Source organism: Callorhinus ursinus, unplaced genomic scaffold (genome assembly GCF_003265705.2).
Source record: "Callorhinus ursinus isolate GAN/ISIS: 27379988/994484 unplaced genomic scaffold, GSC_fseal_2.0 scaffold20, whole genome shotgun sequence".
Taxonomy (NCBI): Eukaryota; Metazoa; Chordata; class Mammalia; order Carnivora; family Otariidae; genus Callorhinus; species Callorhinus ursinus.
Window position 1 is genome coordinate 22140493 of NW_027397082.1, and position 26349 is coordinate 22166841.

At 49.5% G+C, this 26349-nt stretch overlaps 1 protein-coding gene across 1 annotated transcript in view; it reads right to left on the reverse strand.

Annotated features, from left to right (window-relative positions):
* UBTD1 (ubiquitin domain containing 1) overlaps positions 1–26349 on the reverse strand; it is a 55347-nt gene that overhangs the window by 27979 nt on the left and 1019 nt on the right. The gene's annotated exons all lie outside the window — the stretch shown is intronic.

Below are 26349 nucleotides of genomic sequence, written 5' to 3' on the forward strand. Positions count from 1 at the left end.
GGGAAGCCCTTCTGCGCCCAGCTCAAACATCACCTCTTCTGTGAAGCCCTCCTGACTCCACAAACCAAACCTGCTCCCAGCACTCCACCACTTCCATCTCCTAGTCTGCACAACTGCAAGCATCTCGAGGCCATGGGTGGCCTTTTAGCTCTCTATCTGCCGTACCTCACACACAAGAACAAGGGATCTCTATGTTGGCACTTAGAGACGGTCTGGTCTCCACGCATGCCCCCTCCAGACCACACTGAGCTGCTCAAAGGCAGGAAGGAACTGCCTCACTCAGCTTCTGGTGCCCCCAGTTTGTATAGCCTAGAGCCTGGTGTACAGATGTTTGCCAAAGAGGGAAGCATGTGTACAGTTATCAGAGAGAGAGGGTACGTTACTGGCAGAGAAACATTCTTCCCTCAGCACACGCAAATGAAAATACTCTCCACCTTTGTGGTGAGATTTTTAGTTGTCTACCCAAACCCATTCTCCCCGCCGCCTCGGCAAGCGGCATTCAGCCAGACTACACTTCCCAGCCTCCCCTGCAGTCAGGGTGGCCACATGATTACATCCTTGCCGACAGAACGTGAGCTGTAGGGACAGGAGCCAAGCTGTAGAGGACCTGGGCCCAAGGACAGTGGGCATGCCTCGTCCGCCTTTTCTTTTCCCTTCCTCTGGTTGGGACCCAAGTGTGCTGGCAACCCAGCTTCAACCATGCAGATGACATCCTGTGATGGGGTGACAATCCAAAGGGACTGGGTACCAGAAATACCACAAGCAGCAGAGCTGCCCCTCACCTGGTCTGCTCAGGTTGGGGATGTCAGGGCCATTACATGAGCCAGAAAAATCAATTTCTCATTCTTTAAGCCACTGCATCATTAGGCCCCTTTTCACAGCAATATGCAGTCTTACATTACTGAATGCACTCCTGCACAGCAATGGGACGTAAGTCTGCATCATCCTCAAACACTTTTCTCAGGGCCCACCGGGGAATGGGCAGTCCTGACTTCCGGCCAACCCACTAAGATCCAGCAGGGTGAGGAGAGGAGGTGAGATGAAGCCATTGTACAAATCAGGGCAAAAGTTCTGTAAGGAACATGTAAGAACCCACAAACGGGTAGAAGAGCACCGTGATGAGAGCAGGAAAAGGCAGCAGCAGAGCCCATGAGAGGGACATGAAAGACAAAGCTGGTCCTGGAGGTCTGAAAGCCTGAGTCCTCGTGGCTCCCTGCTTCTCCCTCTCTCTCTGCCCTTCCCCCTGCTCATGCTGTCTCCTTCTCTCTGTCAAATAAACAAATAAAATCTTAAAAAAAAAAAAAAGGCTGACTCCTGTGGGTAAGAAAGGGCTTAAGGGATGCAAGGCCAAATGCACACACACGGTTGTTCTAGCCTCTCTTTGGGTTTCCTCACACCCATCCAGCTGGCTGTCACCAGGCGGAAGAGAAGAAGGAATGAGAGAAATGGGGAAGGAACTGGCCCAGGGGTGGGGGCATCATCTACCAACACCACCTCCCACCAAGGAACCAAGGAACCAGGGAAGCTGTGTCTTTGTCAGCCTCGAGGGCCCCCACAGATCAACAGTCCTGCCATAATTCTGGGGCTGCTACACCCAGCACCGCCTTGCCTTCATTCCACTTCTGGATAGCCACCAACTCACACCCAACCAGAAGGTACAAGGGCGGAAGACAGCCACTGCCTTCCCCCAGCACCCCCAGGTCCCCGAATCATCTGCCCAGCCATCCCAGCTCTGCTGGGCTCGACAAGGCCCTGACAGCTCAACCCCACTTCATACAACCATCACCAGTGAAGAAACAGTGAAGAACAGAGAGGACCTGCGGAGGGCCAGCACAGACCAGGGGGAGGAGCTCAGGTTCAAGAGCCAAGCAGAGGATTCTCATGCTGACCCCACCCATTAACCTGCCTTGTGACTCTAAGCAAGCTTTAGTTCTCAAATCTGTACAACAGATGATGCCACCTCACAGGGCTGCTGCAAGGAGAAACGACAGGATGTACGTGGAAGGTACTCCACAAACGCCAATTTCCTGCTATTACCCCCAGATGTCCTCCTTGCTGGCCTGCCACGGTGTATAAGATTCCTACCGCTAGACTTGTCCTTCAGGATTAAGGTACTGTCGTGAAATGTCCCTGTGCCGTAACATGTCACCCACCACAAGGGCCAATTACATGTTCTGGGCAGGCCAGCAGGCAGGTATCTGGAGTGTCTGTTTGGGGCTCTGATGTTAAAGCTCCCAGGTGCAGGCAGGCGTTGCTCTGAAGTGGCAGGTATGGTTGCCGAGCCCTGAAGGAGAAGACGTTTTAAAGAAAGATGATGTGTCAAGGACGCTAAAGCTTCAGATCTGGGAATCTCCAGGTGGGCAGAGCTGGAAGGCAGAACAGCTCAGGGGTGCCTCACAAGAAGAAAAACAGGAAAAGCAGAAAAAGGAAAGAGACAGGGAGGTGAAAGTCCTCTAAAGGAGAATTAGGAAGGAGTCACCGGGGTGAACCCAGCCCCTGGCAGCAGAGGCACTAAGCCATCATCCCCTGATCCCCCTCCAGATCCCTCCTCTGAGCTGTTCTGTCCCATTCCTGGCACCATATGGCTCCTGTGTGTCCATCCCCACCCAACCCTACCAGCCAGGTATGTTCTAAAGAAGACGGAAGCCAAAAGCTTTGACCTTGCTGTTTGGAAAGCACTCGCACAATCTTGTTGTAAAACATGCGTGCGGTCAGGAAAGAGGCAGAATGCACCCAAGCAGTGAAGGACAAGACTGAGCATCTCTGGGGTTGTGTTTCCCGTCTGGCCACACATTTGGGAAGACCAGGGCAAGGCCCACGCACCTCTTTGACCTTCACCACACTGTAAGAAGGGTCACCAATGCTCATCAATGACTCAGATCCCAGCAACAGAAACAGGAAAGCTTCACCAAAGGGCAGCAGACCTGCTCCTGCAGAACCAGCAGGTGGGAGGCACAAAAGAGGCCCGGCTGGCCTCACTGAGCTCACTGAGTGCAGACGTCCCTCATGAGGCCACCACGAGGGGCAGCGAGGCAGCACACAGGAACTGGCTTTGTAGAGGGCCAGGCCCACGCAAGGAAGGACTGTTTCTCCATGAGCGCCATCAAAAGCTAGCCTTGCTCAAGGAAAACCTGGCCGAGCCCCCGCAGGGTGCTGAGTGGAGCAACCCCACACTGGTAGGCAGCCAGACCCCACCTTTCCGGCTCTCCCAGCGCTAACGTCCTGACATGTGCTCTGGCACTGATGGGCCATCCCATCGATGTCCTCCAGGGCTCAACTCCAGTCAGCTGTCAGGCCTGCTCTGACCGTTGAGGGCCTTCTGCGGTTTACAAAAGGGCTTCCACCCACATCAACTCATGTGATGCTGTGACAGGGGCTCTAGAACCCTACAGCACCACACCACCCCCCGAGCCAGCCGTGGGGCCACGGGAAGTCAGTGAGGCAAAGCAAGAATCAAAGGACAATCAGTACGGCTTTGCAAACCTCTGTAGCCCCACGTAGCCCAGAGTAAGCGCATCCACCCCAGTCTGCCCTCTCCTGAAACCCGTCTGAGTGCCAGCCTCCAGGCCAGGCTCCAGAGACCTGGTTGGGTGGGTTATGCGGCCCATTCCAAGGGGGGCCAGGCAACGCTGCTGCCCAGCTCCTCATGGAGGAAAGCTGGACCTAGGCCTGTTGCTGGGGCTTCAGGGAGATCAAGGAAACAGGATGCAAAAGATCTGGGCCAGGATGATCCAGGAAATGTGGATGCCTCTGCCTGTGCTTGGCTGTGCATGGACCGCCCCCACCAGGCTAGGGCAGGGCAGCTTCGACTTCTGCACCCACCAGATCCCACTGGGGCCAGGGGGTCCTACAGTAGGAGCTGGGCTCTCCAAGGGCAGCCCCTTCTAATTTCAGACTGCTCTCCTTTAGGAAGAGAAATCACCCTTATGGGGAACAGAAAAACTGCCTCCTGGAACTTCGACCCTTGAGTGCTGGCTCTATCTCCTGAATTACATGATAAGAGCTCCAGGCAACACTGTACGATAGTTAAAATATCTCCGGTTATGAGTTTGGGAGCCAGAGGGACCCACTCCAAATCCCAGGTAGGTGATCTTGGCTGGATCATCTGATCTAAACCCCAGTTCCCTCCTTTATTAAATAGAGATGATTCTCCCCTATGGATTACTGTGCAGACCAAATGAGATCATGTATGTGAAGCCCCCAGCACATACCTGGCACATAGGAGAGGCTCAGTAAATGGTAATAATATCATAACCACAATTCTTTGGGGATTTAAAGACCACCTTCCTGACCTTCCTATGCCTTGTGTTTTCTTGCTAAGGAGTCCCTGCTCCTCAAGACATGATTTCAAGTTCCCCAAACACCCCTTAGTTGCTCTGTCACTAGGCTGCTGTGGCACAATGGCAGGCCCTGTGCAACAGGACAGAAAACCTGGGTTAGAATTCAGACAGCCTTCCTGGAGAGATGCTGGAGGGGACCGTTCTGCCTCCAAATCCGGCTGAGCACCTACGATGAGTGAGGCATCATGCTAAGCATTGCAGACTCACCACTCAACAAGATATGATCCCTCCCTCCAAGAGCTGAGAGTTCTGTTTACTCCACATATTAATGGTCCACACATGTCTAGAACTGAACTTGAATGCCACTTCCACAAGCATGCCCCACTACCCTCCCCAAGGCGAGCAGAGCCCCCCGCCACCAGCAGAGTCTCCCTTTACTAGCCATGATTTGCATGTGAGTCCAGTATCCCTACCTGTGGAATGCAAGGTTGTGTGTCTCAGGTGAGAAGACAAAGAAGAAGGTGAAAAGTCCATGATGTTCCAAATTTACAAGATTAGCACAGAATTCGGCACAAAGTAGGCACTTGTCTTGGGGAGACCGAATGGAAGCTGGCAGGACCTGGGCCTTGATCTCTGGCCCAGCTTCCCCAGAACTCCCTCCTAACGGTTCTTCCTTCTCTCTTCCTGGGCCACCGCAGAAGGGACACGTACAATGGAAAAGTCAGAGCAGACACTTAAGAGCTATAGCCCCAAAGAAGCCAGATCACGAGGACTTGCTGGGCAGCCTAGCAGCTCCGGGCAGTGCTCCGGACATGGCCTCCCTCTCCTTTCTCCTTACGGGGGAGAGAAACGGAGGTGGCCGTTCCTGCCTTCAGTGGCTTTTCTCCTTTCTTGGAAGACCTCAAGCTCTTTTCTGCCCAAGGGCCTCACACATGCAGTTCCCTTTCCTCAGCTTATGGAAGGCCCCCATCTTGGGCTCTGCTGAGCACATGTGCACCAGGACCAGGGGCCAGTGGAGGCTGAGACCTAGCCCGTGTTCACTCAGCAGCGGTGGGTCCTGGCAGGGCTGCCTCTGCCCGGGGCAGGCATCTTTTCCTGACTCACCTACAAGTGTCACATGGGCAGCAAACAGCTCTGGCTAAGGGTGGGGCCACTTGAGACCCACACGGCTATTTCAGTCTCACTCAGCCCTCAGGGCAGATTAGGTAGCTTTCTCAGGGAAGTCTTTTCGATCCTATATCCCAAAATAATCCATTCCTCCTACCTCATAATTCTCTCCCAGCACCCTCTTCTCTCCTTCATAGCACGTGTTACACTTTTATTCTTTGAGCACAATCTACTTGCCTACTACTCTGTGGGTCCCATGAGCAAGGGCCACATCTGTTTTATGCAGCTGCGTACCCTGGGCCAAGCATGGGGCCTGGCATATAGAAACTCAATGCACATCTGAGCTTTTTGGCACTATGTGCTTCAGATTAGCCTTGACCTCTCCAGGACTAGGCCTCTACACTACGTATCACGTTCATCTGGCATATTGCAGGAAGTGAGTGGCGAGGCCATTGGGTAGGCCACCCAGAGCCCTGAGAGGGTTTGATTCAACTCAGACAAGACAGGCAGGATCCCCCCATATAGTGCACATCATCCTGAGAGCCCTCCAGTAAGTACCAACAGGACCGTAGGACACAGAAAGACAGGATACTACGGTCTCCTATTGGAAGACCGTGTTTCTCAGCCTTTTTAAGCACACTCCCCCTTTTGATAAATACACAGTCTTCATATACACACCCCTACCCAAAACTGTGCCATCTCCCACTTGAGAATTACTATCACATCAGGCAAGTGTTTTGTCAAACTCCACTTTCAATAGCTTACATTTTAAAAACACTATATTTCTGCTAAACCTAAAATGTGATTATGATACTGAATATGCTTTTTCAAACTTCATATTTACCCTAATCCCCAGAGATTTTGATTCTTTTTCTCGCTCTCTTTTCCATTGACAATCACCTCTCATGGACAAGAATAGAACACAAAGGGCCTACCGCAAAGAGTAGAAATGTTCTAAGTCAATAAAGAATGTGTAGAAGAGGAAACTTTGGGGCATATTTCTAGCACTCTCAGAATAGAATGGCAACAGGATCTAAGTGGAAAGAGCATCAGATGGAAAGTCGAGAGATTAGGCTATTATTTACTTCTAGTTTTGAAGCTCCTTGATTAGGACGATGTCCAATTAAGACTAGGAAGACATTTTCCCAGCTATAAAATGGGACATTGGTCTGGGGGAGTCCACAGTAAAGAGATATACTAGGACCCCTACCATCTGAAGGTCTTTCATGGTTTGGGGTATGGAGAAAAGAAAAACAAAGCACAGACACCACAAGGGTTCCTTCTGTGGACTAGTTACCAGTTGCAACAGGCAACTGGAGGAAAGAAGAACCTGAAGCGGGCTGTGGGGGTCCCTGGCTGCGTGGCACCTCTCCCCCTCCAGTCGGAGGCAGATACATCGCCACAGTAAAGACATGGGCCTGGGTGTCAGACCCGCATGAATTCTGGCTCGTGATGTCAGATTTTCCTTAGCTGTGAGAGGGTTGACAATTCAACTCACCTCACCAGGTCAGGATGAAGATTAAATGAGATAATATGTGTAAAATGTCTGGCACAGCATCTGGAAAATGATAAGTGAACACAGAATGTATTTATAAATGTGAGCTTTACTATTTGGATTACTAGTATTGTTTCCCAGCAGGAATGCAGGCAGCTGGAAGGGCAGCCCAGAGGCACCTGGCAGCCCTCTCATTCTTGTTTCCTATTTATTGTCACAAATGACATGACCTCTGTGGTCAAGGACAAGAACAGCGGGCAGGCCAGCAAAATGCACAGCTGCTGCGTTTTAAGAAAAGTAATACTCCAAGGGGCCTGGACTGGAACGGAGCTGGCAGCGCACTACAGAGTTGGCTTGGGTAGGGAGGGGGAGGGCAGGCGACTCCAGCAGGGGCTCCGTGGGAGGGAAATGACCGGAAACAGCCAAAGGGGCTGGAGGGGGAGGAAGAGAAAGTATGGGGTGAAAAACCCAAATCAAAGACGGGTGGGCACAGGAAGCTCCCTTCCCGGAGACTGGAAGCTGCAGATGAGCCAGAAGGAAGCCAGGAAGACCACAGGATGTGGGCAGAAGGGGAAGCTGGGTCAATCCTGACGGAGGGGCAGCTGGGAAGAAAGAACCAGGCTGCTGGGCACTAATGGGAGAAGAAAGGTTGGGACACAACAGGAAGGCCACAGGCTCTGTCCCGGGTTGACCTCGGATCCCCTCCTCAAGCTCTCTCTGTTCCCCCAACTCCACAGGCCCCAGGATTTCAACCAGTTAGGTTACTGCCACCATCAACCTTCGCCATCTGGGTCCTCTTCGCTAGGCTGGCGGCAAAACAGGATGCAGGTTTCATTTCCCCTTTTCCTGGGAACTCTGAAACAAGTGCTCCATGGCTTTCCCTATAGGGAAGAGGCCCAGAAGGCCCACCCAGGGGAGAAATCCCCTTACAGTTCCACTCTGAAATGTGCAGGGGTTAAGTCTGCCCAGAGCCGCCCCCTTCCCCACTGCCTCTTCTCTCTCTCTCTGAAGGGAGGGTTCAGCCTCAGGCCTGCCCGTTGGGCTTAGGCTCTACACACACACAGCACCCATCAGGGGAACGCTGGAAGTCAGTGGGGGTGAGTGAACTCATCCTAGCCCTAACCAGTCATTCAGGTACCCCCGGACTCAAGTTCCAGAAAGGGGGGGCTGCTCTCGACACTACCCCAGGTGATTTGGAGTCAGGGAGTCTGAGCTGGCTATGGGAGCTCGGATCAGGTCACGTCGTCCCAGGTCCAGGAAGGAAGGCTCCCTGACCCCCCAGGGGGGGTCACCGTGCAGGCTGTCACACAAGCAGCAATCGTAACAAGGCTGCCTGCAACTATGTGAGCCTTTCCTGAGCACAAAGCATGGTCATGTACATAACCTTGGACATTCCCTACAAAACTAGGAGGGGCCTGGGCAGATACTGTTCCCATTTTGAAGATGAGGAAGCTGAGGCAACGTGGGCAGGGTCTTAGTTCCTGAGAAGCAGAGCTGGTGGGCCTGGGACCCATTCTCCAGAAGTCTCCTCCTCTACCCTGGGACTTCCCTTTCTGCTTTAAATATCCTCAGTTCTTCCAACCTAAACAATAAGCACTCCAGCAGTGTTGCTGCATAAGGCTAACAACCTCTCCTTCAAAGAGCTTGCCCTCCCCAATGCCCCCACCCCCTGCCTGCGCCTCTTGGGCCCTCCCTCTGCTTCAGCCAACCTGTCCCCCATAAGCTCTTTCTTCAAAGGGGCTTCCGTATCCCTGGCACTTCCACTGCCAACATGCCTTCCCTCCTGCCTGAGCACTGCCAGCCTCCTAGTGGGCTTCTGTCTTCTGTCCTGCCCCATCCCTTCCCTAGCCATCCTCTTCAGCCTCTGATCCAGAGTAGAGTACCCTCTCAAGACCCCAACATCCCTCTGGTCACGCATTCTCAGGGTCTCCCCATCACCTCCACACCCCTGCCCCATGGCTCAGCTTCGAAGGGGCCTCTCAGGCCTTACCTCTTACGGCCCCCTCCCCGGAGCACACACCTGCCCCCAGCCCCTCCCTGCATCTTTGCTTGAGCTTACGCTGGTCTGCCTTGCCAAGCCCCTCCTCTCTTCCATCTTCAAGGCTCCACTCTCCAGTGTCCATAAGCGTCCCCTGACTGCAGGAGACTGTTTTTTTTTTTTTTAAAGATTTTGTTTATTTATTTGACAGAGAGAGACACAGCGAGAAAGGGAACACAAGCAGGGGGAGTGGGAGAGGGAGAAGCAGGCTTCCCGCGGAGCAGGGAGCCTGATGCGGGGCTCGATCCCAGGACTCCGGGATCATGACCTGAGCCGAAGGCAGACGCTTAACGACTGGGCCACCCAGGCGCCCCTGCAGGAGACTGTTTCTTAATGCCCGTCCCACCCAAAGCCCTGAAAGGGGCAGGCTCAAATCCTGTGTGATCAGGCCCTGCACCTGCGGCCTGTACCTGGGTGGCCCCGTGACCCAGAGAATCAAATCCACAGGCTGCCAGAACTCAGCACTAGTGTGCTCAGTCATGGAACAAGCAGATGAGTAAGAGGAGAAGGCTGGGTCTACAGAGAGGGAAGCCAAGAGCAGATGCTCAGATGAAAGCAGAGAGGCCACCAGCCCCCAAAAGACAGAGCTGCCTCCATTCCTGACTGCTCTCCAGCCCAAGCTCCCTTGAGGCCAGCTGCCTTGCCGTGATCCTGCCAGCAAACCCTTCTTCCCTGAGCTAACCTGGAGGGGCCTCTGCTCTGTGTGTCTGTCCATACCAGCTTGGGGAGCACTGTCCCCTCCTGACAGCCCCAACTGGAGGAGCGATATACTCGGCAACAAGCAGGCTCTGCCAAGGATCACCTCTTTGTCTCCTGGATGGCTAGTAGGTGTTCCACATACGCCTGCTTCCCTCCCTGGACCAGAGCTCCTCACCAAGGCCTGGAAGAACCAACAGCTTCAGAGCTATGGATGCAGCTCAGAAGCTCCCCTCTTCGGATTATGTTAAGCGAAATAAGTCAAGCGGAGAAAGACAATTATCAAATGGTTTCACTCATATGTGGAACATAAGCAATAGCATTGAGGACCGTAGGGGAAGGGAGGGAAATCCAAAGGGGGAGAAATCAGAGAGGGAGATGAACCATGAGAGACTATGGACCCCGAGAAACAATCTGGGGGTTTCAGAGGGGAGGAGGGTGGGGGGAGGGGGTAACAGGGTGATGGGTATTGAGGAGGGCATGTGCTGTGATGAGCACTGGGTATTATACTTTTTATACTTAACTAATGAATCATTGAACACTACATCAAAAACTATGTACTATTCAGGGGCTAACTGAACATAATAAAAAAAAAGAGAATGCTATATATTCATTTTATACGGTGATTTGCAAATGGAAGGTACATATATGTAGAATGTAGTACTGGATGAAAAATATTAAAATTGAAAATGACAATCTAAAAAAAAAAAGAAATTCCCCTCTTCTGGAGCTGCCTTGAGTCTACAAGGGGTCAGGAATGGCCCCTCCCAGATAGGTTTTGTCACATGTGACCCCCATCCCCCGGCTGGAGTTCAGTGGACCAAGCTGGGCCAACTGGACATGCTCCCCTGGGAATCTGGACTTGGGGCTGGGATAGTTGAGTCCCTCTGAGTATGGCTGGGACTGTTACAGGAACACTTGAGGCTGTATGGGCTGTGGAGAGAGGAAGCCAAAGAGACATGGAGTTGAGAGAAGAAGATCCTAAAGAGGTTTTTCCAATTCCTGCTTAAGGCCAGGCAGCAATCCTGCTGTGGGGTCCTGAGCACTGCCCCCCCTGAAACCCTATAATAAATCACCTTTTTTGTTTAAGCTAGATTCCGCTGGTTTCTGTTACTTGCAATCAAGGGGTCCTACAACAGCTGGGATCTCCTTTATGCTTCTCCAGGAACGCAAAGTAGGCGCTCGACAAACAAACTTGCTGAATGAAGGAAAACTGGCTCCAGATCCTGGCTTTCTGATTTCCACCAGGGGCACCTCGGTACTCTACAAATACTCCACATATAAAATGTGAAACTCAGCCCCAGGCAACTTAAATTAAATGCACTTTCCTTGCCTGAAGTGCATTTTAACTTCATTTTCATCTCTTCTTTGGGACAAACCATCACTGAAAGGAAAGGCAGGTGGGAGCAGGCCAGAGAAACAGCCTACGGCAGCGCAGGCCAGCAAGTCAGACTGGATCCACAAACTCTGTGCTATCCCCATCTGCCCCACTGGAAACAACTCTCCCCGACATTTCTGTCCCTCTACCATGCCCCCAGTCCACCCCTGATAACCATCAGAATCTCCAAGAGGTCACAAAGTTTGCACCCCTACTGATGGCTTATTGATGCCAGAGACCATCACAAGGTCGGACCCGTGGAAGAAACCCCAGAGGGTGGTCCTGCCTAGTGGTTTTCAAACTGTGTGCTCTGCAGGACCCCACGACTTCAATGGAACCTCTTGGGGCCCCAGTCTCCCTGGCGTCAACCAGCGTAGCACCTATTTGTTATATATACCAAGCTGAGCACCAAGAGGCAGAGCTGGGAGGGAGCTCTGGCCCCCGGACTCTTCCCATTGCCCCTCTCTCAAGGCCGCTCCCTTAAAGGCTCTTGGGCTTGAGGAGGCCCAGCACTTGGTCCTGTGTGGTTGAGCACTGGCCAAGGAACACGGAGGGAGCACTAAAGACACAACCTGGTGCCCACTAGCTGGCGCGGAGTCTGAGGTCACCCTGGCTAGATGGGCGGAAGGGCAATACGAAGCAGTCCGAACAGTATGGAGCTGTCCTGATACTAGTCCTCTGCTATATATAGTTTCTCCCCTGAAATGACCTCACGCAGCAGCAAGGCTTTGTGGTGTGGCAAAACTGGCTACGCATCCCCAACTCCAGGGAAGAGAGCTCTGCTGAAGAAACTGGATGGGAAATAGGAAAAAGAGGAGTCTGTGGCCTGGGGGGTGGGGGGCGGGAGCAAGCCTTCCAGAAGGAGAAATTCTTTCCCTTGACCCCCAGGAGCAAACAGGAGACTCCTGTGCAGTGGGTGATGAAACTAAGTCCCAAGTCCGGGGTGGGGGGAGCCCCTGCTTCATCGGAGGCTTCCATCCCGCCTGCTCACAGATGGCAGGCACCCGAAGCCCGTCATTCATCTGCACCCCACGTGCGGGGACCAGCAGAGGCCCCCTCTGATCTAAACTCCCTGTTCACTATTCGAGACCTTCCCTAACCTTGGGGTACACAGCCCTTTGATTCTGCTGCCTAAAATAAATACAAAAGCAAGCAAGGATGAACACCAAATGGGAATGGGGACTCTCACAGGGTGGTGGGAGTGTGCAGATTTTCTTCTGTGGGCTTTCTGGTGTTGTTCACACTTTTTACATAAACACAACTTCCACAATAAGGCAAATCACATTACTTGCTTCTCTCCAACATGCACTCCTTACTCAAATCACTAACCCTTCAATAACTTTCCTCACTTACCCTTAATTACTGCCCTATCCCATCTGAACTCTTTCTAAAATGTCTACACATTGCCTTTGTCTCTGCGTGTCTACACTGTATGTCTTGCTTAAAATGGTACCATATCTCAATTTGTCTTTGCTGCCTCCCGAGACTGACCAGAAGCTGTCATGGATGACGAGACATGTATGTATAATGTGGACACAGGTGTGAAGCAAGAGGGAAAGAAAAAGACATGAGAAACGGAATCAGATTTCCTGGGTGTGATACCAGCTCCACCTCTGACTGCACAGGACAGACCACAGACCAGTGGCTTGACCTCCCTGAACCAGTTTCTCCAGCTGAATTCCTTATTAGTGCCAATTCTCTTCTAAAAGGAAGGAAAGATTCTGAGCACGTCTACCAACCCCATAGCTTTTGAAAAAGAGATCATTTCATCTCTAAAACTGAGAGGCCCCAGACCCAGCCTATAGAAGAGGTCCCTATCCATCCATACCTAAAATAGCACTGGACTATGGAGAACAGGGACAGTAGGCTGAAATCTCTCCTTAGACACTTCCTATGGGCCAGGGACCCTGGCATAGACAAATGCCCGAGGGGTGGTGCAGTCAAAAGTGGCAGGCTGAGCACCTCTGCCTAAGGCTGCAATAAAAGTACTTGATGGTCAGTAATAAACCAGACATCCAGGCCCTGGATCTTCCATGGGACACATGTTACAGAGGACAGAGCTAGGCTCAGCTTCAAACAGGAGGGGTCAGCAGCAGATGAACGGGCCCAGTGTAGCTCTCCTTTTGCCATTGACTCCAAAGACTGCCCATCCTGTTCCTCAGGGAGAGGGCCCAGATAACACTGCATGCACCATGTGAATGTTTAAAAAAAAATCATTTGGGGCCTTATAAAAAGCCATAGTAACAGTAAGTTCCCAGCCAAGTAAGGCCTCCCTTCTCCTCTGCAGCCAGTCTTGGGCCAGGCCACACACAGGAATAACACACTGGCAAGACCCAGGTGAGCTTGGTTCCATGAACCTGATGTGACAGCAGAGAGGGAAGAAGGACAAAGAGCAAATAGAGACATCTGGGACATAAACCCCGCTGTGCAGAGCATCACCAGCTCCCCATGGACCCTTGGCACTGTGTGTTATGGATCTTCCCACTTGGGTGTGGCCAGAAAGAAACAAGTTTGGAAAAAAGGGAACCCAATCGCAGAAGCTCCAGTATTACTGAGTCCATCACACCGTGAGCTCCTTGAGGAAAGGAACCAACTCTTCCTGCTGTGCTTGGCACCTAACCCAGGGCCTGGGACAAGTACTGAATATTTGGAGGCAGTTTCCCATAGTGCTTAAGGTATAGGTCCCTGGGATACAACTACTAGGATTCAAATAACCGTTCCTCCACTTCCATGGGCAAGGGTCTTAAACCTCCCTGAGCCTCAGTTTCCTCCTCTGGAAAAGGGAGGTAATTACGCCCACCTTACAAGGCTGATGTGAAAATGGAAGATGCTGGTGTCAAAGACCTGGTAGGATACTGAATGCATGCATGGTAGGTTAATAAATGGTACTGATTTCAATAATGATAATGGTACTGAGTCAGTGATGTGAGGTCTTGAGAAATGAAAACGCCCGTGCCACGTGACAGTCTATTTTGGGGGAACACAGTACTTTCGCTAAGTAAATAAATCAGTGCCATGTGTGATATCCCATCTTACAGAGGACAGTGTGGTCTGTTTCGCAGACACTGCATGGGGCGGGAGAGAGGGGGCAGGGGGGACAAACACATGAAGGTTTGGCTGTCCCCTGAAGTATACTTTCTGGCACATTCAGGATGTGTAGTGTAAGAACTGGCAGAAGCAGACTATTTGCTACTCATGGGTGGCAATGACGTCAATAAACCAGCTATACCTGTTTAGGGCCCAGTGAGCCCTTGGCTGAAATTGACAATGAGCTAGGTACCTCATGGGAGGCACGCTGAGCTGGGAATCTAAAACAGTGGCCTGGAATCCAAAATCTTCCATTGCTCACTGTGTGACCCTGTATACAACTGTTAATATCACTGAGCCTCTCCCCTAAAATGAGGACAACCTCCCAGTGAATTATCAGGGAGACTAGATGAGACGCATGTTAAATACCTATGGCAGTGCCTGCCACACAGTTGGTGCTTAATAAAGAATAGTATATAATAACTATAAAACAACTTTTTTTTTAATTGAGTTGCAGGGACCTGTTTATCAAGTGCAGAAAAGTGGCTCTGCTGTGGATGCTGATCACTTTCCAAGAAAGTTCACGAAGGAGGTGTCTGCAGTTGACAATGCATATTAGAGAAATGTGCTGGGCTCCAGGAAGGAAGCCCCAGTGGACCCAGAGATGTTCTGCCAAGGCAAAAATGAGCCACAGCACACTGAGGGCACTCCCCAGCCTTGACCTACCAAGCAAGAAATGTTTGTATCTGTTTTGAGACAGCCCAGAAAAGCAGCCATTGGGTGTTGCTAGAATCAGCCAGAGTATGTGGGGGGGGGGGGGGAGGGGTAGAGGCAAGAGATCTGTAACTAACAAGAGTTCTCAAGTTTTTGTGAAAGGTTCACATTTTTAAAAATGAAGCTAGATTAAAGGCTATCTCTATAATAATATCACTCTTGCACAACTTGCTTCCGATTTGCTTTCCTGAATAAATGAGTGGAATTACAAGAATGGTAGATAACCAGGGTACACAGAGGAAGCTAGGTCTTGTGTAGGAACCTCACTGGCCTTGCATCTCAACTTGGGGCGGGGGGGAAGAGGAAGGTTGGGGACAGCCAGCTTACAGTGCCAAGCATGGTGATAATAGTAACTGCCATTTACTGAGTATTTTCATATGTCCCAGGCACCATTCTAAGCATGTTATGTGCATTAACTCATTTAATCCTCATGACAACTCCACAGAGTAGGTACTGTTATCTTCATTTTACAGATGAGGAAAGTGAGGCCCAAAAATCCAAATAACTTGCCCAAGGTTACATAGTTAATGAACTGGAAGAGTTGGAATTATAAAATCAAATGGATATTAAATGAACAAAATACTTGTCATATTGTCCTAATTATCTGCTACCAAAAGAAAAATGGTATCTTATAAATGTCCTGTTCGGAAGATCCTAGATTTTGCAAATCAAAAGAAATTCATGGTCTGGGGGCACCCGGGTGGCTCAGTCAGTTAAATAGTCAACTCTTGGTTTTCGGCTCAGGTCACAGTCTCAGGGTTATGAGATGGCTCCCTGCTTAGCAGGGAGTCTGCTTGGGATTCTCGCCCTCTGCCCGTCCCCCCACTCACGTGCATGCATCTGTGCGTGCGTGTGCTCTCTCTCTCTAAAATAAAGAAATCTTTAAAAAAAGAGAGAGAGAAATTCATGGTCAGCCCTTGCTATACACTCTGACTCTCGGAAATCTGAAAAAGCAGATTTCCGAGGTGGGGGCAGGGGAGGCTACATTCTGCTCTTCCCAACACTCTGGGCTGACCAAAAGTTACTAGAATACATGTCCCCAAAGTAACCACGAACTTGGTTTTGGTTATTGCCATTAACAACTCACTGCCATTTGCTAGGTGTGGGCACAGTGCTCATCACTTCACACACATCACCACTTGTGTGATGGAGCCCTTGACTACCCTAAATGACCCCACTCTTGTCCCCATTTTACAGATGTGGAAACTGAGGCTTTGACCTGAGGCTTTCTCACCACAGGGAGAAAGTAGTGGAGCCATCGCCTCCCATGGCTCCTCCCTCTCTACCACTTACTTGTCAATAATCTTGGGCAGCTTAGCAACCTCACTGAATCTCAGTGTCCTCACCCATAAAATGGGAAAAATGATCTCTGCCCTGCCTACCTAAGAGGATGGCTATGGGGGAACAAATCATATATACTACTTGTGAAAACACTTTAAAAAAAAACTGCAAAATGCTGAACAAAGCAAGAAATCATTAGTCTTATTAATTACAAAGGGTGACACCTGATCCAGCAAGCACTTTGCTAACAGGACTCCAGTGCCTCTTTTCCCTTGGGAATTTGGGACTAATTCAAAGTCTGCAGAGCCGGGGCATTCTTTTCTTCAAGTCTCTGGCATCTGGGAGTTAGAAAGTAGAAGTTCATTCTGGGGGGCACCTGGGTGGCTCAGTTGGTTAAGCGACTGCCTTTGGCTCAGGTCATGATCCCAGGGTCCTGGGATCGAGCCCCGTATCGGGCTCCCTGCTCGGCCAGAAGCCTGCTTCTCGCCCCCCCCACTCCCCCCACTTGTGTTCCCTCTCACGCTGTCTCTCTCTCTCTCTCTGTCAATTAAATAAATAAATAAAATATTTTTTTAAAAAAGTTCATTCTGGGAGAAGGAGGAAACAATGGTATTTGCATTCTACTCGTATTTCTCTTTAGGAATGCAATCTTGGCTGAGATTCTACTGCTTCCAGCACACTCAACCCTCAAACAATGTTCAACAAAAATTTACTGAGCATCTACTAAGTGCCAAGCACTTGTTCCAGGACAATGCATTCATGTGGCTCCGGGGTGTATAGGCTGTAGTTTGGGGGCTGGGAAATTAAAGGAGGAGGGAACAGCAAAGAGAAGGGAGCAGAGTGGCTACAGTCCTTGGAGCTTTGCAGGCTTTATAGCAGACTTCAGGCTCCTTTTCATGAGGTGGGGGAAGGCAGCACAAGAGAATGAGCTCTGAGCACTAGAATTTGAATCAAACTACGTAACCTGAGCTCTAGCACTGCCTCTCCTCAGCCTCAGGACCCCCAGCAATCAATTTACTTTCCTGACCATCAGCTTTCCCATAGGTAAAATGGCTAGAAATGTTCCCATAGGTAAAATGAGTACAATCAAATGAGATGATTGCCTGAAGGGGCCTAGCAAGGTGCCTAAAGATGCTAAAATTCAAAACTCACTTTAAATACGAAAACCATGTGTTCTCTTCCTCCTGCCCAGCGAAGATAAACTATACAAGAGCCAAAAGCTCAGGCTCTGAGATCAGACCGCTTGGGTTCCAGTCCTGGCTTGGCTGTTTACAACCTGCATGGCGTCAGGCAGGAGATGTTACCTTTCTAGGGCTCAATTTCTTCATCTGTAAAAAGGTGATAATAGTGTCCACCCATAGGATGGTTGTAGGGATTAGCCAAGATACTGCACGTGATGCTCGTGGCACACGGTAAACACCAAGCAAAGGTGAGCTGCTGCCAAGTGTATCTCTTCCAGCCCTAAAAACAACAAAACTCTGAGTCCTCTAAGATCTAGGCTGCTTGGTGACTGGCTGGCTGCCTAGGTTGGACTCTGGTGCCAGCCTCCCTGAGAAGACAGGTACAAATGAGGAGCCAGCCTCATCCCCCCACCCCATACCCAGCAGAAGATGCTCCAGCCTGACAATGAGTGACAGGAGTTGAGGGGCTGGGGACAGTCAGAGAGGTACGGATGCACACTGAGCTCGTTCCCTCTTCCCTGTGAGCTCAGTAAGCAGGGAGATCTTGTCCCCAACAGAGAGAAGCACATGGCTTTGTGTAGCAAATTCACCATGTTACCATGTCACCGTCACTCCCTTTTACTCAACCCTACATGCTCCCATCTGAACCACTGTCCTACATCTCTCAAATGCAAAAGGGGGCTAAAAAAAAAATTGGTGCTCACCCCAAGTAAGACAGTGCTAACATTTTCTGGGAGCCAGATGAATTGTAACAACACAGACCTGCTTCGCTTAATTGGAAGCCCCATCCATCCATCCCTCCATCCAACCCAGCCATCGACCACCTAATTAGAAACCCAGAAGCAAGCCAAATTCTGACTGACCAGACAAGATGTCACAGAATCCACCCACACAAGCTCCTGTGCTTCCCTCCCTGGAGGGCCCCTCAGGCTTCACTATGAGCTCATCTACTTTTGCTCTAGGTGCGATTCTAAAAATCCCAGCCTTCTGTTTCCCCAGGAAATGGGAGGGGCTGCTATCTGAGCCCCATAGATGGAATGTCAAGAAGTGACCACTACGATCAGGTATCACTTCACACCCAATAGGATGGCTATTATCAAAAACAAGCAGAGGCGCCTGGGTGGCTCAGTCTGTTAAGCATCTGCCTTCAGCTCAGGTCATGACCTCGGGGTCCTGGGATCGGGCCTCTCGTTGGGCTCCCTGCTTAGTGGGGAGTCTGCTTCTCCCTCTCCCTCTGCCCCTTCCCTTGCTTGTGTTCTTGTTCTTTCTCTCACTCAAATAAATAAATAAAATCTTTTTAAAAAAACAAACAGCGGCGCCTGGGTGGCTCAGTTGGTTAAGCGACTGCCTTCGGCTCAGGTCATGATCCTGGAGTCCTGGGATCGAGTCCCACATCAGGCTCCCTGCTCAGCAGGGAGTCTGCTTCTCCCTCTGACCCTCCCTCCTCTCGTGCTCTCTATTTCTCATTCTCTCTCTCTCAAATAAATAAATAAAATCTTTAAAAAAAAAAAACCCAGAAAATAACAAGCATTATTGGTGAGGATGTGAAGAAACTGGAACCCTTGTCCATTGCTGGGGGCGAATGTACAATGGTACAGCCGCTGAGGAAAACAGTAGGGCAATTCCTCAAAAAATTACATCTAGAGTGAACATATGATCCAGCAATTCCGCTTCTGGATATATACACAAAAGAACTGAAAGCAGGCACTCAAACCAATTTGTACACCCATGTTCACAGGAGCATTATTCACAGTAGCCAAAAGGTGGAAGCAGCCCAAGTGTCCACTGACAGATGAATGAACAAAATGTGGTATAGACATACAATGGAAAGTTATTCAGCCTTAAAAAGGGAATTCTGACACATGCTACATCATGGAAGAACCTTGAAGCTATTACGCTAAGTGAAATAAGCCTAACACAAACGTTCAAATATTGCTTCATTCCACTTACATGAGGTGCCTCAGAGTGGTCAGATTCATAGAGACAGGAAGCAAAATGGCAGCTGCCAGGGGCTGGGGGAGGGAAGAATGAGGAGTCTGTGTTTAATGGGGACAGAGTTTCCACTGGGGAGGATGAAAAAGTTGTAGGGATGGATGGTGGTGATGGCTGCACGGCAGTGTGATTGTACTTACTGTATAGAACTATATACCTGAGCATATATTATGTATATCTAAGCACATTTTCTTTAAGTGGGGAAAGGAAAAAAAGAAGTGACTGCTACCAGGGAGAAGACAGATCATAGGTGGAACGTGAACCCCGAAAAGCACAGCAGCCGGACACCATTTAGTTTGGGGCCCACTGCCCTGCAGTCTCAGAAACCCAGAGGCCTCACACTGTCATAAGCACAGTTACTGATCAGACAGACGCCGTTCTCATTCAGAGCCCAGAACAGGAATCAAGAGCCTCCCCACCCTGATGCTGCTTGGGACCCTGAGGCAGGCCACTGTGGAATGGGCTCTCCCTCAGCAATTTCCTTGTTTGCCACCAGTTCACCCCACTTCTTTCAGAAATAAAGGCTTTTGACAGAAAGAAGCTTGTGTGGGCCCCACCTCCACCAAGCAGGTGCTTTGTACATACAGGTCTGAACTCAATACCCCTGAGTCGCAAAGAGGAAGTTATTCATGCTCAGTATATTTTGCTTAGAAGCATATCATCCGTTTCAGAAAGATTCCCAACCAAAAATAGTTTTTAAACACTTCTTTTATAGTTTTGCTCTTTAAAAAAAAGAGTAAGCTTCAATGATCTGGTGAGGAAAATCACTGGCTATGGTTTTTGTGTGTAAAAATCCTGTGGCTAGGGTAATAGAAACTTTATGAGTTCACAAAATCTCCTTTTATCCAGGATCTCACTTGATTCTTAAAACCTCTCTGGGAGGTGGGCAGGGTAGCAGTCATCCCACTGTACGAACCGGGAAACTGAGGCTCAGATAGATCAAAGTCACACACACAATTAAGAAAAAGCGGAGAACCAAGGCCTTATTTCCCATCAATGCCAGATGAGGATCTGGGTTGGGACCTCACATGTGAGCAACCACGCAGTCATGAAAGTAATTTTAAAAACAGTGTTAGTTTAGGGGCGCCTGGATGGCTCAGTCGTTAAGCGTCTGCCTTCAGCTCAGGTCATGATCCCGGGGTCCTGGGATTGAGCCCCACATCGGGCTCCCTGCTCAGCAGGAAGCCTGCTTCTCCCTCTCCCACTCCCCCTGCTTGTGTTCCCTCTCTCGCTGTGTCTCTCTCTGTCAAATAAATAAATAAAATCTTTAAAAAAATAAAAAATAAGTAAAAACAGTGTTAGTTTATTTTATCCCCATAACATCTTTCTGAAGTAAACTGGAAATATTATCTTTTTTAAAATAGAGGATCAACCGAGCACAAAACAAATGACTTGCCCAAGATCACCACTCAAGAAGGGGCAGAGAGACTAGACCTCTTCCCTTTTGAATACACTTGACCTTGAGCACTTCCCTATAATGTCTTGACCCCAACGCACTCAAAACTTAAAGGAGCCCATGCAGGTTTTATATAGGTTGCACCACATTTCTGTGAACTTGGCAGGGAGTAGATATACCTTTATTCTCTTTTTAATAGCTGGAAAAGAAAAAGAGGTTAAAGAAAACTTTAAGTTCCTTTCAGCTCTAAAATGCTATGATTCTAAAAATTCCTCAGCAAGTTGCTCAGTAGAGAGAGGCCTGAAATCCACAGCATCCACCTTCCTGCTTCCCAGTCTGTTAGACCACCCCATCTCCATGACTACAAATACCATGTGTATCTGGGAGAGGGGTCCCCTCTCAGATGCATTAAATGACATAAAATGTCAAGAAAGTGCCACTGCCCGGTTAGGACCCTAATAGGGGACTTGACTTTGCTCTGTTGCTATAGCCCGGGGTCTCCTAGTAAGAGGCTCCCAAACTGGAGGGAATTCTATCCCAGATATTTGAGACCTGACCCAGGCCTGGGGTGAGAGAGACCGCCAGTCTCAGGAACAGTAAGCACTGTGAAGTTGCAGCTTAAGGTCCTTACTTAGATGCGTGCCCTAACACTCACTGGACATGAGAGAGCAATCGGGTCTGCTCATTCCTGCTTTCCTATAGACCTTCCCAACTCTGTTAGACACAGTAGCTTCATCCAACAAAGACTTATTAAGCACCTACTGTATGCGAGGCACTGCTCTATGTATCAGGGAGCAAACCAAAATCTCTGACCGCACATGCAGCAGGGGAGGCCGCCAATGCCAGAGGATGGTAACTGCCATGGAGAAAAACAAAACGGGGAAGGGGGTAGATAATGCTGACAGCAAGGAGTATAGGGAAGGGGACCCAGTTTTCTTTCTTTTTTTTTTTTTAAGATTTTTATTTATTTATTTATTTATTTGAGAGAGAGGGTGAGAGAGAGAGAGCACATGAGAGGGGGGATGGTCAGAGGGAGAAGCAGACTCCCCGCTGAGCAGGGAGCCCCATGCGGGACTCGAGGATCATGACCTGAGCCGAAGGCAGTCGCCCAACCAACTGAGCCACCCAGGCACCCGGGAGCCAGTTTTCAAAGGATGGCCTGGGAGGGCTTGACTGAGGAGGAATGTTTGAGGGAATGTGGAGGAGGAGGGGGAGGAAGGGACCCATTAAGGCATCAGAGGGTGGAACAGGGGATGAAGAGCATCAGACAGCTTAAAGGTAAGCTGGTGAAATCATACCGTGTCTTATAGGCCAACAAAAGGACTCTGGATGAGAGGGGGAACAAAGGAGTAACAAAATCTGACTTCCAGTTTGCAGCAACACTCTGGCTGCCGTGATGAAAACAGTCCATCGGGAGACAAGGGAGGAAGCAGGAAGGTCAGGTACGAGGCCCATGGCAGCTGAGACCAGGGCTAAAGTGGTGAAGATGATGGACTCAGTTCTGGATATATTTAGGGCAAAGCCAATAGGATCTATTGATTAAATGGATGTGGGATTGAGAGAAAGGGGAGTTGTCAGGGATGACTAGAGTTTTGGGGGCCTGGGCAAATGGAAGAACGAAATCACCATTAACAGACGGGAAGACTTTGGGAGGAGCAGGGGTGGGGGGGTGCGGGTTCCTTTTGTTTTGGACATGCTAAACTGAGAAGCCCTTTAGACGTCAAATGTGGTGAGTACCAGCAGAACATACAAGGCTAGAGCTGAAGAGGATGGGCTGAAATTATAAATGTGGGAGTCACCAGCTGTATAGCAAAACATAATTGCATGTATTATCATACAGGATTTTCATGTATGATCACACGTAATTTGCATGAATATATGTTTATTATCTGCCCCCACCCCTAAACTGTAAGCTCCATGTGGCCAAGGACCATGTCTGTTCACAGCCAGCAAGGTACCTGGCATTCAGTAAATATTTACTGGGCAAATGGAGAAGTTGCCCAATTACTCCCTCAAGAATAGCCACAGCAGCCCATACTATGAGAAGCAGACTCTCTTGCAACCACAGTGCCAAGCCCAACCAGCTCAAAACAGGGCCCTGGGTCTGTCCACACCGGGCTTGAGATTCCAGAACGTAAGTGGATACGCCTGGTACATCACAGAGTCAGATATTTCGGTTTCAGCCCTGCCACATTCTCAATGGGTGGAGCTAGGCCAGAGCCTTGCCTGTTCTACCACCTCGCTTTCTCCCTGGGGTGGCTGGGGGAGGGGCTGCCTTATCCACAGCAGGGGTGGAGATACTGATCTACTCAGGGTATATGTACCAGGTGGTGGGAGCCCCCCACATGATAAATCCCCAAGTATTCTCTGAAACACATAAGGACCACCTGGCACCTGAAGGGGAAACACAATCCTTCTGGGGATGCATTACGAGTAACAGTTAAAAAATAAAAAAGAATGATAATCACAAACCTTCTAGCTAAAGCAAGATGGCCTGACCAATGGGTGTCATGTCTCTGCTTTACCTGCCAAGTGACTAGGAAGACAGAACTAAGGCCAAAGGGTGACATAACAAGGCATAAGATTTCAACTCAATAACTTTGCAGTTTTGAACAGTTGTCTTTATGAAGATGAGATGATGAAACAGCTCTGGTGATCTTGTACAACCTGGTCCCTTTCTGAGATACTGAAAGTGAGACCCGAGAGAGGTTTTACGACTTGCCCAGGGTCACCCAGCTATAGGCCAGGGACTAGAACTCAGGTTCTAGCTCTCTATTGATGGTTTCTTCCCATTACACCAGTGGCAAAGGGAAGGTAAGAGTTACCAAGGTAGCTAGGGAGTTTTAGGCATTAGTGTTACAACATCAAACTATGTCTTTGTCAAAGGGTAAGCTGCAGATGTTACAGGAATGCCAGGTGCACGCTGTGAAGTTAAGAAGGATTCCTTCCCTCATACCAAACTTGTCATCCTACAGAGTTCCCCTTGGCTTTGGACTTTATGAATAAAGCTATTCATGGGGGGCCTACAGAATTGAAAAAATGATACACTAGCAGGTAAAAAAAATGCAGATATATACTTCAGTAAAATGTTTACATGAAAAATTCAGATGCTAGGATATAGTTGGGTTAACATTCTAAAATCAACAAATATTGAGTGTTTCCTCTGTACAAGTCATGGTGGTAAGTGCTGAGTGTGTGTGTGTGTACATGAGCATGTGTGTATGTGTATGGCTATATGAGCGAGTTTGAGAGACACACAGGGATAAGACAGAACCCAGGTCTTCACGGTTTGCAGGGTAGTTGCTGATACAAGACTATAAACATCAAAGAAATGACTAATAATACGGGGTGTGTAATTGTTAAGTAAGTGGCATAATGTGTCTACAGGAGTTCTCAGAAGGGGGGAGTTGGAATTGTCAGGCAAGGTGCTTCTAGAAAGATACGGGATTTGAGGCGAACCTTGAAAGGAAGAAAGGCTATTGAAAAGAATGGGGAAATGGCAATGAGCAAACACTGGTGGCCTTAATTCAAGGAAGATAAAGAAATCACGCCTTAAAAAAGGACTAGACCAAACTGAACAGCCTTGAAAGTTAAAGTTCTGGGACGCCTGGATGGCTCAGTCGGTTAAGCAGCTGCCTTCGGCTCACGTCATGATCCCAGGGTCCTGGGATTGAGCCCCAGCTCCTTGCTCAGCAGGGAGCCTGCTTCTCCCTCTGCCTGCAGCTCCCCCTGCTTATGCTCTCGCTCACTCTCTCTCGCCTATGCTCTCTCTCTCTCTAGCAAATAAATAAATAAAATCTAAAAAACAAAAAGTTAAAATTCTTACAGAAGTGGAGAGGTGCCAAAAGATTTCTAAACAGGGGAACGTGGCTGGCTCAGTCAGTAGAGCATGCAACTATTGATCTTGCAGTTATGAGTTCGAGCCCCACGCTGGGTATAGAATTTACTTTAAAAAGTACTTTCTGTAAAAAAAAAAAAAAGAGTTCCTAAACATAGAATTATCAGGTTCAAAACAGGTTAATTTAACAAACATCTTCTGGAGGCAGGGCACAGTGTGCAGGCGTCGGATGAATGACCGAAGATGAACTTGCATTTGGTGGGGAACTAACTTCAGCCTGGGAGGTGGGTTGGACTTGAGATGACTAGGGAGTGAAGCAGAGTGGAAGGGGCAGGTTTGTACAACTTCCCAAGGAAGAACCAGGTCCCAGTGGCTGACTGGCTGGGAGGCAGAGAAAGTCAGCAGAGAGACATCTCCAAAGTATGAAGTCAGGCAGCTGCAAGAATGGAAGAGTTAAGGGAAGCTGGCTGACAGGAGAGATGAAGAGCTTGGTTTTAGAAGTGTTGAATCTAAGGATAACTACATCAGTGTGTCCAGTGGGCGTTTACTGATACGAGTCTGGAGTCTGACAGGTAATAGTTGAAGATACAGTATACGGGTCTTCCCAGGGGACAGAGTTGTGGGACTGAGTATAATTTCTCTGGGAGGGAGTATGAGAGAAAAAAAAAAGGTCAAACTGAACATGGGTGTGTCCACACCTAGGAGGTGATGTGATAGTGAGCAGCAGTGATCAGAGGAGAAAAAAACAGGATAATCTAACTTGGAGAAGGGAAGGGGGGGATAGTTTCAAGTATGAGAGGGTTGTCACCAGTGAAAAATGCTACAAAATCAATCATGTGGACTGAGCACATAAATAATAAATATTCGCTGAATAAATGAATGAATGAAAGAAAGAAAGCCCTTGGGTTTGAGAATCAACTTTCCTCAGTCAGAATGGCCAGGGTTGCCAAAAGTTTTTCAATGTTAAATTTACCTCGTCCCTCCACCCCCAGAAAAACATGTTTCTTCTTCCACAAGTCATCCTGTCCACCACACAGACATCCTTCTCTGCTTCCCCCACGTTTCCCCTCATCTTCCTTCCCAGTTTCCACAACCCAAGCAACACACCTTCGGTGTCAAAGGACACAGGAAATTCCAACTAGTTTCCACTTCATTAACAACTATGCCTGTGGCTCCTCATACATAAAGGGATCGGTAGCGATTGGGTGGAAGAGGATGCTGCGCTCTAGTCCCCAGCTGCACTACTAACTAGCTGTGTGGCTTTGGGCAAGTTGTTCAACCTCTCTGGATCTGGGCTTCTACACAGACAGGAGGAGTTAGGTCTATCTAGACTCCAGACAAGTTTTGAAGGTCCCTTTCAACTCTAAAGTATACGATTTTTATCATTGTCAGAAGGTCCTTGCAACACCCTCAGAGAAGGAAGTGAGTACAAGACCCGGGGAAATGAACGCCAGACCTCTTCCCAGGGCGAAGCGCCAGTGTAGGAGTGTACCAAGAAAGTAAGAAGGCGCTGCCCGGCCCTCGCGGATCACCAGGGAACAGATCCTATCCCCAAGGCTGGGAAGGATCCCAACAAACCCGAGCGCGATTCCCACCCCACACCCCACCTTTTCTAGACTCCAGACAGCCGGGAGGCTCTAAAAAGCCCTGCGGGGAAAAGAAAGATTTCTTTCCCAGAGTCCTGCGCTGCTTTTGCCAGTTGGATTCCGGCAGACACGATCTGCAGCCCGATAATGACACAGGCAGTCTCTGGGAGAGCGACAGTTCTCGCTCGCTCCGAGTTCTGGGGACGACTGGCCGCCCGCGTCGTGCCCCGACGGGCCAGTCTCCGACCCCGACCCGGCTGCCAGGCCAGCGGCGCCCCCG